We start from the raw sequence: 11,333 nt of genomic DNA on the forward strand, positions 1-11,333 counted from the left end.
TCATAGATTCAATGCAATCCCAATCAAAATCACCAGAAAGCTGTTTTGTGAATATTCACAAACTGATTCTTCAGTTTATATGAAGAAGGAAAAGGCCCACACTAGCCCAGAAAGTATTGAAGGAGAAAACGGATTTGGAGGACTGATTCTATCTGGACTTCAAGACCTACCATAGAGCTACCATAATCAGGACAGTGCTGTATTGGAGAAAATTAGACAAATAGATCAGTGGAACTGGATAGAGATCTGAGAAATAAAACCATATAAATACAACTGCCTAATGTATGACAAAGGAGAAAACACACTAAAATTGGAGTGAAAATAATCTTTTCAACAAATGATATTGGAACAACTGGACATTCACAATGAAAATAATGATTTTAGTCATAGACAATACACGCTTCATAAAAATTAACTCAAAATGGATCACAGACCTAATTGTAACATGCAGAACTCCTGGAAGAGAACATGGGAGAAAACCTAGGTGGCCTTTGATATAACAATGATGTTTTTGATACAACAGCAAAGGCATGATCCATGAAAGAAGTATAAATAAGCTGGACTTCATAAAGATTAACATCTGCTATGTGAAGTATACCTCTGATAAAGGACTATTATTTAAAATATAATGAGGAATTCAAAAACTCAACAATAAAAAAACAACTTAAAGATGGACCAAAGATGTACACATGCTAAATAAGCACATAACAACATGTTCTGCATCATATGTCATCAGGGAAATACAAATTAAAACAACAAGATACCACTACACACTTATTAGTATGGCCAAAATCTGAAACACTGACAACATCAAATGCCTATGAGACTATGGAGCAACAGGAACTCTCATTCTCTGCTGGTAGGAATGCAAAATGGTCCAGCTGTGTCTGAAGACAGTTTGGCAATTTCTTATAAAACTAAGAAACTATGGAAAGACATGGAGGAAATTTAAATGCATATTACTTGCTGAACGAAGCCAGTTGGAAAGGTTACGTATTGTATGATTCCAACTACTTAATATTCTCAGAAAAGCAAAGGTGTAGAGACAGTAGAAACAGTAGAAGCATCAGTGGACTAGGTGGAGCACAAAAAATGGTTAGGGCTGTGAAAATACTCTACGTGATACTATAGTGGTGGGTACATGCCATTATATAACTCATAGAATAAACAACACCAAGAGTAAATGGTACTGTAAACTGTGGACTTTGGGTGATTATGATGTGTCAATGTAAGTTCATCCTTGGTTAAAAAAAAAAAAAAAGGTACTGTTGTAGAGGGTAGAGGATGTTAATAGGAGAGGCTGTGCCTATGTGGGGTTTGGAAGTATATGAGTAATTTTTGCACATCCTCTTAATTTTGCTGTGAATCTAAAATTGCTCTTTAGAAAAAAAGTCTTTAAAAATTTTACAAGGATTTTGACCAAACTGATACCATTTTTAAAGTTAAGTGCTTCTTTCAGCATGCAGTGTTACCCACTGAATAATGCAGTTTAGGTTAAAATGCTAAAACCTTGACCTATGAGATGTGACACATAGAGGCCCAAGAATGTAAATGCCAGAATGGGCACATTTTCTCAGAGGCAGAGTTCCTTCTTAACTGTCCTACTGATTTCTCAAAGGCATGTGCTAATGGAATGTTACATTTTGAAAATAAAGCACCAAAAAAGTTCAAAACAAATGGAGAGCAGGTGGATCGACTTTTCTTGCTCTCAGGGGGCCCGAAAGGGTAGACATGCTCCATTGCACAGAAAAAGGCTTTTTGTCTTCTAATTATTTTTGTGACAGTTTACCTCCTATAGCCATTTTCCCCATGTAGGAAAGCTTGCCACAGCTGCTACCTTTTATTTTCTCCCTAACTCCCCTCCCTTCATACCCTCTAAACACAGTTAACAGATATGTTTATTTATCTTTATATGTATTTTTTCCCTCACTTCTTCTCAAGTGTCTATTGTTTCCTTGCCGTATGATCTCAGAAGGTACTAATTTCCTCTGGCTCTTGGTTTAGCTTCTACTTTCTATTTAGGTAAGACCTGTTATTTAAATATTTAAACATTGGAAGAAATTGAAGCAGATCTTTCTTTAGATCTGCATAAGTTCTAGAGACATCTTATTTGAGTTTGTTACACTTACTGTCTATGGGGATCAAATGAGTACATTTTTATGGGGGGGGCTTGAGTACATAATCTTATAGTCTCAGGTTTTGAAAGTTTTCTTTACCTTGCTGCTTCTCTGTTTTCCCATAGGGAAGTAGACATTTTGGATATATCAGCATATATCAGTATTACTATATTAAGTAAACATAAAATATAAAAATCGTTTTGCCATGTAATGTAGTTAGGATGGGTCTTTATGGCTTATCCATTATTTACAATATTGGTCATCTTTCTTCCTACATGAAAATGTTAATAAACAAGTAATTGAATTCCATTAAGAAAAACATCGGAATTCTTAGCCTTGATGACAATATTGATTTAAAATAGTTTTGACGTTAGAGACTCTTAACCATAGGAAACAAACTGAGGGTTGCTGGAGGGGAGGTGGGTCAGGGGATAGGATAACTGGGTGATGGGCATGAAGGAGGGCACTTGATGTAATGAGCACTGGGTATTATATGCAACTGATGAATCACTGAACTCTACCTCTGAAACTAATAGTACACTATATGTTAATTAAATGGATTTTAAATAAAACAGTGTTTGAAAATGAAGGCTCATGGCCTGAGTTGTGTCAGTAAATTCTCTCTTTCTCAAGATAGGTAGATAAGTAGATAGATAAACAGAGAGATGTATAGGTAAGGAAGGAAAGGAAGGGAGGGAAGGAAGAAGAGAGGGAAAAAGAAGAGAGGGAGGAATGGCAGGCATTAGTGTTTTTAGAAAAAGACTAGGTACCTGTAGACAGATAAGAAACTCTCCCTTTACCCATACACACCACCACTGCCTGTTGACTGGCGACCAGCTCGGTTTACACCTTTTCCTTTACTTCCTTGAACACTGTATGCATTGTGCATTTAAGTTGGAGGCACCTGGTGTGGTGTATTCACCTGGACACATTTATTCTAAAAACTAACAAAGATAAGGTGAATTCATGAATCAAAAGCCAAATGTTAAAGCAAGTTAATAGAACAGAAATTCCACCAAAGATGGCATTTTCCAAACTGTGCTCAAGATATGCAGAAAAAATGATGATTCCACGGACAAATTTTAGAAAAGCTAGTTTAAACAGAGGTGAACTGATAAACTGATTTTTTAAATTGTAGTACTCTGCCTAATCTGAAATGAATTAATGTAATTTGGATTATCAAAGTGTTGGTTGGGTTGTATATGTTCAATGTTTCCAAAGTGTACTTTGTAATGGAACCTTTGAAGGATGTGTGTGTGTGTGTGTGTGTGTGTGGCATCTCTAGGAAGGACAGTTTTGTGACCTATTCTTTAACTCCCCCACAATTTTCTCTACCTCAAAAAGTGACAGGATTCACATGAAGGACTCTGTAATCTTTCCAATTTTCAACAAGAAAGGTAAAATAATAAACGTAATAGTGTCTATTAAACATAGTAGACCCAGGCAGAAAACATCGCCGATTTACCTTCAGAACTACTTGTTTCCTGAAAGATCTTACTGTCTGTACCATTTAACTTCTGGTATAGATACGTAAGATCTACTGCTGTATATTCTAATTTAGTGGACCTAGAGGCTTGGCGGGCTTTAACCTTTGGTGTTTTTTTGTTTTGTTTTGTTTTTTAAGATTTTATTTATTTATTTGTCAGAGACAGAGAGAATGAAAGCACACAACCAGGGGGAGCAGCAGGCAGAGGGAGAAGCAGGCTCCCCACTGAGCAAGGAGCCTGATGTAGAACTTGATTCCAGGACCCCAGGAAGACCTGAGCAGAAGACAAATGCTTAACCAACTGAGCCACCCAGACCTCCCAACATTTGTATCTCTTAATAGGATCTTTACTTGATTCTAGTGCAATCCAAATTTGAGGTCCAGCCTATGGACTCTTCTTGCTTACAAAGATATTCAGTATCTCTCTGTCCAACAAAATAGCAATGACAGCACTCCTCATTTACATTAACCTGCAATATGTCTTGCATCCTCTGCTAACGTAAATTTTTCTCTCCTGGATACATGGGTTGCCCCTGTCATTCTGCATGTCGCTGGCACAAACGTATGTCTGTAGACTCTGTTCCTTCCTGTTCCAAGGAAACTGTGGTATCTTGCTGGTGTGCTGATCCCTGGGCCCGGGGCTCCTATTCATATGTCGCTGCAGGATCTTCTGGAAATGACTATGACTTAATGTCTCAGCCAATCACTCCTGGCCCCTCAATTCCAGGTGCTCCACAGCTGATTCCACGACTGTTCTTCGCTGGAGAACATACAATCTGGAATTATCCAGCCACCGTCCACGGCGCTCTGCTGAGTGAGCTGCGAGAAGCAGGAAGGATTGCAGACCAATTCCTGGGGGCCATGTACACTCTGCCTCGCCAGGCCACACCAGGCGTCCCCGCACAGCAGTCCCCAAGCATGTGAGACTGATTGATGGGTTCTGAGGGAAGCAGACACTGTGAGTCTTCTGCCGTGTGAGCAGAGCTCTTGGAGCAATACTGGATCCCACTAAGGAACTCAAGATGCCAGGTGGCCAAGGTGGTGGCCTTCTTTGAGTGACTTAGGGCTAGAGGGGCAGTTGTTCGTTAGTGTGGAAGTCAATGTTCTTCCTCAAGACTGAGGTAAGCAGGCGTTGTGAGAGGATGTCGTAGTCTCTTGGTGTGTGGTGTTTTTTTTATATTTTAAAAATAAAGCTTCATATAAAATTCAAAAAAAAAAAGTTGCAGTCATTACTTTCGTTGCAGTCATTACTTTCGTTGTTACAACTGCCTAAGACTTTAAAAAAAGTCCTGTTCTAACATCCAAGTGAATTATCTATGTTACTGCATTAGGATACAGTAACCACAGTAAGAAAAATTTCAGTAGCTGAGAAAACAGGTTTACATATGCCAGAGATGGACAGATTTTCATCTGAAGCATAAATGAAAACCACAAGTATTTAACAAAACCATACCAGTTTCATTCAGCGTTCAGGTATTGCATTACAGTGCATAAATCTAATGAAATATAGCCCTTGGGTTAAACAGAGATGCTCCCTTCAAATATATGAATATTAACCAGGCCATGACATTCTCAGTTTCATTAACTAGCCCCAACTAGTTATTTCAGCTGCTGCATATATAGGCTGGCCTTCCTCAGAGACCAGCCCACCCGGGGTCATAAATTGAAAACTGGTGTCAGGAGAATTGCAGATTGGTTTCAAAGCAGAGAATTACAGTGAGGAACATCAGTGCTGTTGACAAAGATGTCTCATTGGTGTTCTGCATTGTATCATCGACAGTTCTCACATGGGGACAACAAAGAGAATGATCCCCTATGAGGGTCACTTTCTTGCCTTCTTTTGTATTTGTGGATCTTGTTGTTTTTTCTCTCTCTTTTTTTTTTTCTTCCTCTATTTTATAACAAAAAAGGGAAGTGGAGCAGCCAAAATATAGATAATTTCCCTTTAGGATACGAATTTATGAAACGGTGAAAGATTTTTTAGGGTATTTTCTCAACTCCTTTTTTGTGATTGCTATAGTCAGTTATGGATTCCTCATCTTGAATTAAGTTTGCTTTTTAATGAAAATATCACCACATCTTGAATTTCCCATCTTATCTCTGCCAGTTAGCTGTCTACTTGGAAATTATATCAGCTTGTGTAAATCATTATCTTTGGAAATTTAAAAACAACTATGTCAAGGTAATTCTCAGTATGATAACAATTCAAGTGTCAAGGTTACCAGTGACTTCTACATCACTAAATGATCAATTCTTAATTTTCATTTTACTTTACTCAGTTGCAGCATTTAACACATTTCCTTCTTCTTGATACACTTTCTCCATGTGAATTCCAGGATCCCACTTCTGCTTTGTTTTCTCCTAATTCGCTGGCTACCTCTTCTCCTCATCTCCCTGACTTCTAAAAGCTAGTGTTACCCACAGTTCAGACATTGGACTTCACCTTTTTTTCTAACTGCATTTACTTCCTTGGGGAATTTCATCTAGTCTCTTGACTTTAAATAACTCTTGTGCACTGATGACTTATGTATTAGTTTCCAGGGCTTCTATAATAAAGTACCATAAATTAGGTAGCTTGAAACAACAGAAATTTATTTTCTCACAGGTCTGCAAGCTAGAAGTTTGAAATCAAAAATGTTGGCAGGGCCTCTCTGTCTGGAGACTCTAGGGGAAAATCTGTTCCATGCCTTTCCCTTCACTTTAGTGTTGCGGGCAATCCTTGGTGTTCCTTGGCTCAGAGATGCATCACTCAGTCTCTGCCCCTGTGTAACATGGCATTCTTCTTGTGAGTCTGTATCTTTTTTCTCCTCATAAGGATGCAAGCTGTAGTAGATGAAGAGTCCACCCTTCTTCAATAGGACCACATATTAACTGTATCTACAATGACCCTATTTCCAAATAAGGTCCTATCCTGAGATTCCAGGAAGAATGTGAATTTCAGGGGGACACTACTAACCTTAGCACAACTTACACATTATATTTCTAGCCTAAACTCCCTTTCGAATGCCAAACACATGTATCCAAATTCGCATTAATAGCTCTTCTTCAAGTTGAAGAGGCATTTCAAATTGAACCTGTACAAATCTGGATTGCTGTTCTGCTACCCTAAATTTACGCTTTCTGCAGTCTTTCCGTCTCAGTTCATAGCAACTCCATCTTTCCAGATATTCAACAGAAATATTGAAGCCGTTCTTTCTCCTTTCTTTATTTCATCTTCCACATTCAATGATTCAACAAATTCTGCGTAAAACGTACCCAGTGTTCAATTTCTCCTTGCCACTTCCCCTCTTCCCAATCTCAACAAGCCAGTCAAACCAATTTCTTGTAATTACTTTCAACCTAGGCATTCTGTTTTTTTGTTTTTGTATTTTTTTCGCTTGTGTCTCGAGTCTATTCTCAAAACTATAGATAGAGTGTGGCATTACCACATTAAAACAGTCAGATCATGTCATTCTCTGTTCAGAGTACATACTCCTGTAGCGTCTTCTCTTACTCTGAGTACAGTGAATGTCCTTCGACTAGACTCTGTGAGAAAGTTCTTCCATTTCCCTCTCTAACCAAATCCCCTAGCAACACCGGGCTTCTTGCTCTTCATGATATTTATGAGGCTCATTCTTGTCTCAGAGGCTCTGTATTTCCTTTTCCCTCTGCCTAGACTCTATTTCACAATTGTTCCCAAAGCTTGTTCATCACTGACTTCACGTCTTTATTTGAATGCCATTTTTCCCCCCTGGGGCTTTCTGTGAATACTCTGTTTAAAATTTCGTTGCCTCAACCCTTTCTTGATTAATCAGATTTTTCTCTTTTGTGCATACTATTATGTACCAGAACTTATACCAACCAATTTACACAACTTATGCTACCTATTTTACTTGTCTCCCTTGTTCAGAATGCAAGCATCAAGAACACAGAGGTTTTATGAGCTTTCTTCATTGCCATATCCTTTGCATTTAGAAAAGTGCCACACACCAACCCTTATCACTATTTGCTAGATCAAAGAATGAGTGGTATCCGTTAACAAGGAAGAGTAGGAAAACTTGGGCGCCTGGGTGGCTCAGTGGTTTAAGCTGCTGCCTTCGGCTCAGGTCATGATCTCGGGGTCCTGGGATCGAGTCCCACATTGGGCTCTCTGCTCAGCAGGGAGCCTGCTTCCTCCTCTCTCTCTGCCTACTTGTGATCTCTCTCTCTCTGTCAAATAAACAAACAAACAAACAAAAAATCTTAAAAAAAAAAAAAGAGTAGGAAAACTTGAGGACTGTGTTTCACAGCAGCGGGTTCTAGTCCCATGTCTGCTGTTTGTAAAGCTTTTGCTCTTCAGTGAGTCTCTTAATCTCATGAAAGTTCTATTTTGCAGACTATCTCAAATTGTGTGAACCCAGTCTGGAAAGCACTGAAGCAGGCTATGGAACCACACTCAGTCTAGCTGTCTCCAAATTTCCTGTATCTGTGGAAGACGTATAAAAGGCTAGCATTAAGCCACAAATAACCAAACCTTCTCTTTGCCATAGTCAAGTGGTTCTCTTTCTGAAACTACAATTCCTTTGAAAGCTTTCAACAACAATGAAGCATGAGCAGGTTTCTTCACAGAAGTTTAATAGTAAGTCAACATTTCTAATGTATAGGAATTCACAGTTCTAGATTTAGTTTTGATCAGAAAGACAAAAGTGGAATTAAAATGGTAAAGGGGGAGAGGCAACAATTTCCAGTCTACTCTTCTTTATCCTGAGAGACTAAAAGTGCTACAAACTCCTCACAAAGCTCTTGTATTACTTCTCTACCAGTTGGTAAACAGAGATACCATTTGAAACCTGTGTTTCTCTACTCTTCTTAATTGCTTAGAGTATTAGGATTTATCTTTCTGATATGGAAAATGTTTTTTTACAGAAACTGCAGTGTTTTGGAAAAGGGAAAAATATTACCCAGCGTATTCTATTAATGAATGTTTATGAGTTTCAGTTCTGGCAATTCAAAAGGCTCTGGAGATACCTATTCAGAGAGCTCAATTCAACAAGAAAGACATTTAGTTTTATAATAAACCACGTTATTTTGTGCGAGATGTAGAACTTTCCTTCAAATGTTAACTAATTTTCCCATTCTGAACTGATCACCATGAATTCATTTTATTTCCCATTCACAGCAAAATATCATTGAATAACATCCCTCTTCAGATCAACAGTATAAGAGGCTTCAATTTCTTTATATTTTAATTGTATTATGAAATGCCAATTAACTGTGGGTAAAATTAGACTGTTACAGTATAAGAGAGAGAAAAAATTTTTCCACAGGGTCGGGCAAACACCCACTGATTGATCACGGAACTTTCTTCCTTTCAGAACCTAAAATAGGGTCGGCTGATCAACCACAGATACATTTCTGGCAAATGTGGCTTTGGGAACTACAGACAATATTTTCCAGGGGAGAAACTTAGCATGGCTCTTTTGCCATGCTATGTGAAGACAAGTATTCTGATAATATCAGATTTAAAGATATTAATCACAGCTAGTAAGATTTTTAAGAACCTTTGTCACAATATACTAAGTGTCTTTTGACACTGTAGAAAAGGAAGAAGAAAAATTAGGTCTCTGTGCCCTGCTATTTTTCCAACTTTAGAAGATGAGTTAGAATCCTCTGTGAACTCTGACACTGCACAGCTCCTGCCTCAGTAGGTGAATCATCAGGACATAACATATTCTTATTAATCAGACATTTAGTTTAAAATAAATTCCCTTCCTTTTGAAAACAAAAAAGATCTCTTGTTTATATAAATTACATCCATTGATTGTTGTTTCTTCTATTTTCTGTAGCACTGAGGATTTAAGGCTACATGATGGGCAATGGAATTCTGAAAGTATGTGGTTTGAAGCCATCCAAAGACTGGCAGGAGAAGCTTTTGTAGGTCATGGAGACAGTAAAGAGTAGAGGCTAATACAAAAACCATTACTTGAAGCAAATTTGGTGATGGGCTGTATATAACTGGCAGCACAGGGAAAGTATCTAGAAGGATTCTTGGTTTCTGGCTTATAATCTTTGGTTGATAGAGATGATGAATAGATGATAGAAAAGGAGCTTATCTAAAAGGGGCCTGTATTTCATATATGTATGTATGAATTTATTTGGACATACTGATCTGAAATTAGTTTGAAAAACTAGAGTAGATGGTGATTAGATGGTTGACTAGATCTGGAGATCAGCACGTGGAAATGTAAGACACATCACTGTCACATGTCTAGTGAGCAAAACCTAAGACTCGGTGAGAATCTTGTCAATTAAAAAAAAAAAAGTTTAAAAAAAGTTAAAAAAAAAAAAACAAAAACACAACAGAGGAAAGACTGAGGAGAATTTCCAAGTATAGCTGCTCAAAGGAGCCACCCATTTCCATCTATTTCTGGGTAAAAGACTTTGACTTGGCTGTGACCATATCACACCTATGATCAAAAGCCTTCAGTGACTTTATCCACAAAATAAAGGCTAAAATGTTCTGGCCAACATTATGACCCTTCATAGCCTAGTCTCTGCATGACATTCTATCTTTATTTTAGGAATTTCCCTCAATAATTGTTCCTCCAAAATCAACTTCTACTTGTTTCTGTAAGATTTCTGACCTCTGTGACTTGGCACATAAAATTCCCTTTACATGTAATGACCGTGTTCATGTAACCTCACCTTCTATGTGTGTTTCATTTTTCTTCAGGGTCCAGATCACTTGTCCCTTATGGCGCAATTGGCAAGGAGCTCCTTGACCCCATCTCTCTGTTCTAGTAAGTCACTTTGTGCTTCTCATTATATCGCATATTCACTGACAGTAAATAGCATGTTTCGTGACCTGATGTGAAGAGGTAAGATGGGTAAAATGCAAGCACTCAAACATTCTCTGTTGTTTTCTCTTGTTTCTGTCATAGTAGCCTGCTTGTGGTCTTGCATGTATACCTTCCTGTAAGCAACCCACTTTTGCTGAATGAATAAAAACTTGAGTTTATGAGATAAAGTAATGTAGATTAAATTCCTGTTGTCCATATGATACCTCTCTGAGTATGCATATAAAGGCCTTTACAGCTTTGTTCCAAGTTTTCTGTAGGAGCATTTAAGAAAGTGAACAAAGAAAAACTGAGCTATATTCTTGTCATTGCTTTCAACTCAGACAAATCACTTAACTACCTTGATTTTATTCTTCTTCTTTCTAAATGAAGATCATGATACTTTCCATCCCTATTCATCAAATTATTGTATCTCCTTGTGATGAAGTTATAAAAGGTATTTGAGAAATTTAAATTTTTATCTATATTTTAGATCATTAGGGTTTCTTATGGCTGTGATCATATGAAAGAGATCCATTGAGGACTTTAATGTTAAAGTGATAGAATAAATTTTGTATTGGAATGAAAAGGCATTTTTTTGTAAAGAAATGTGTGGAAATTGTTGTAAGATAAAAAGAAAATCAATGAATTAATATAAAATCTAAATAGTTGTGCTAGATATTTTTCTTTTCTTTCTTTCTTTTTTTTTGGGGGGGGGTATCTCCTCAGTCTCTGCCCTGTTTTGAAATGCAGGAGGTTGACCTTAATGGGCTCTCTTGTCTTTAGGTCCCTGGTTGAGTCTGGCAGATGGGAGGCCAGTGGTAGATCACTGGAGAACAAGAGCAGAGTGAATCCAGGACTTTATTTGACATGTCTTTTCCTGCAGGGTTGAAGCCTGGCTGTGCCTGTCTTTTGAAAGAGGCAGTTCTTTTTGAG

This window comes from Neovison vison, chromosome 3, assembly GCF_020171115.1.
Source record: "Neovison vison isolate M4711 chromosome 3, ASM_NN_V1, whole genome shotgun sequence".
Taxonomy (NCBI): domain Eukaryota; kingdom Metazoa; phylum Chordata; class Mammalia; order Carnivora; family Mustelidae; genus Neogale; species Neogale vison.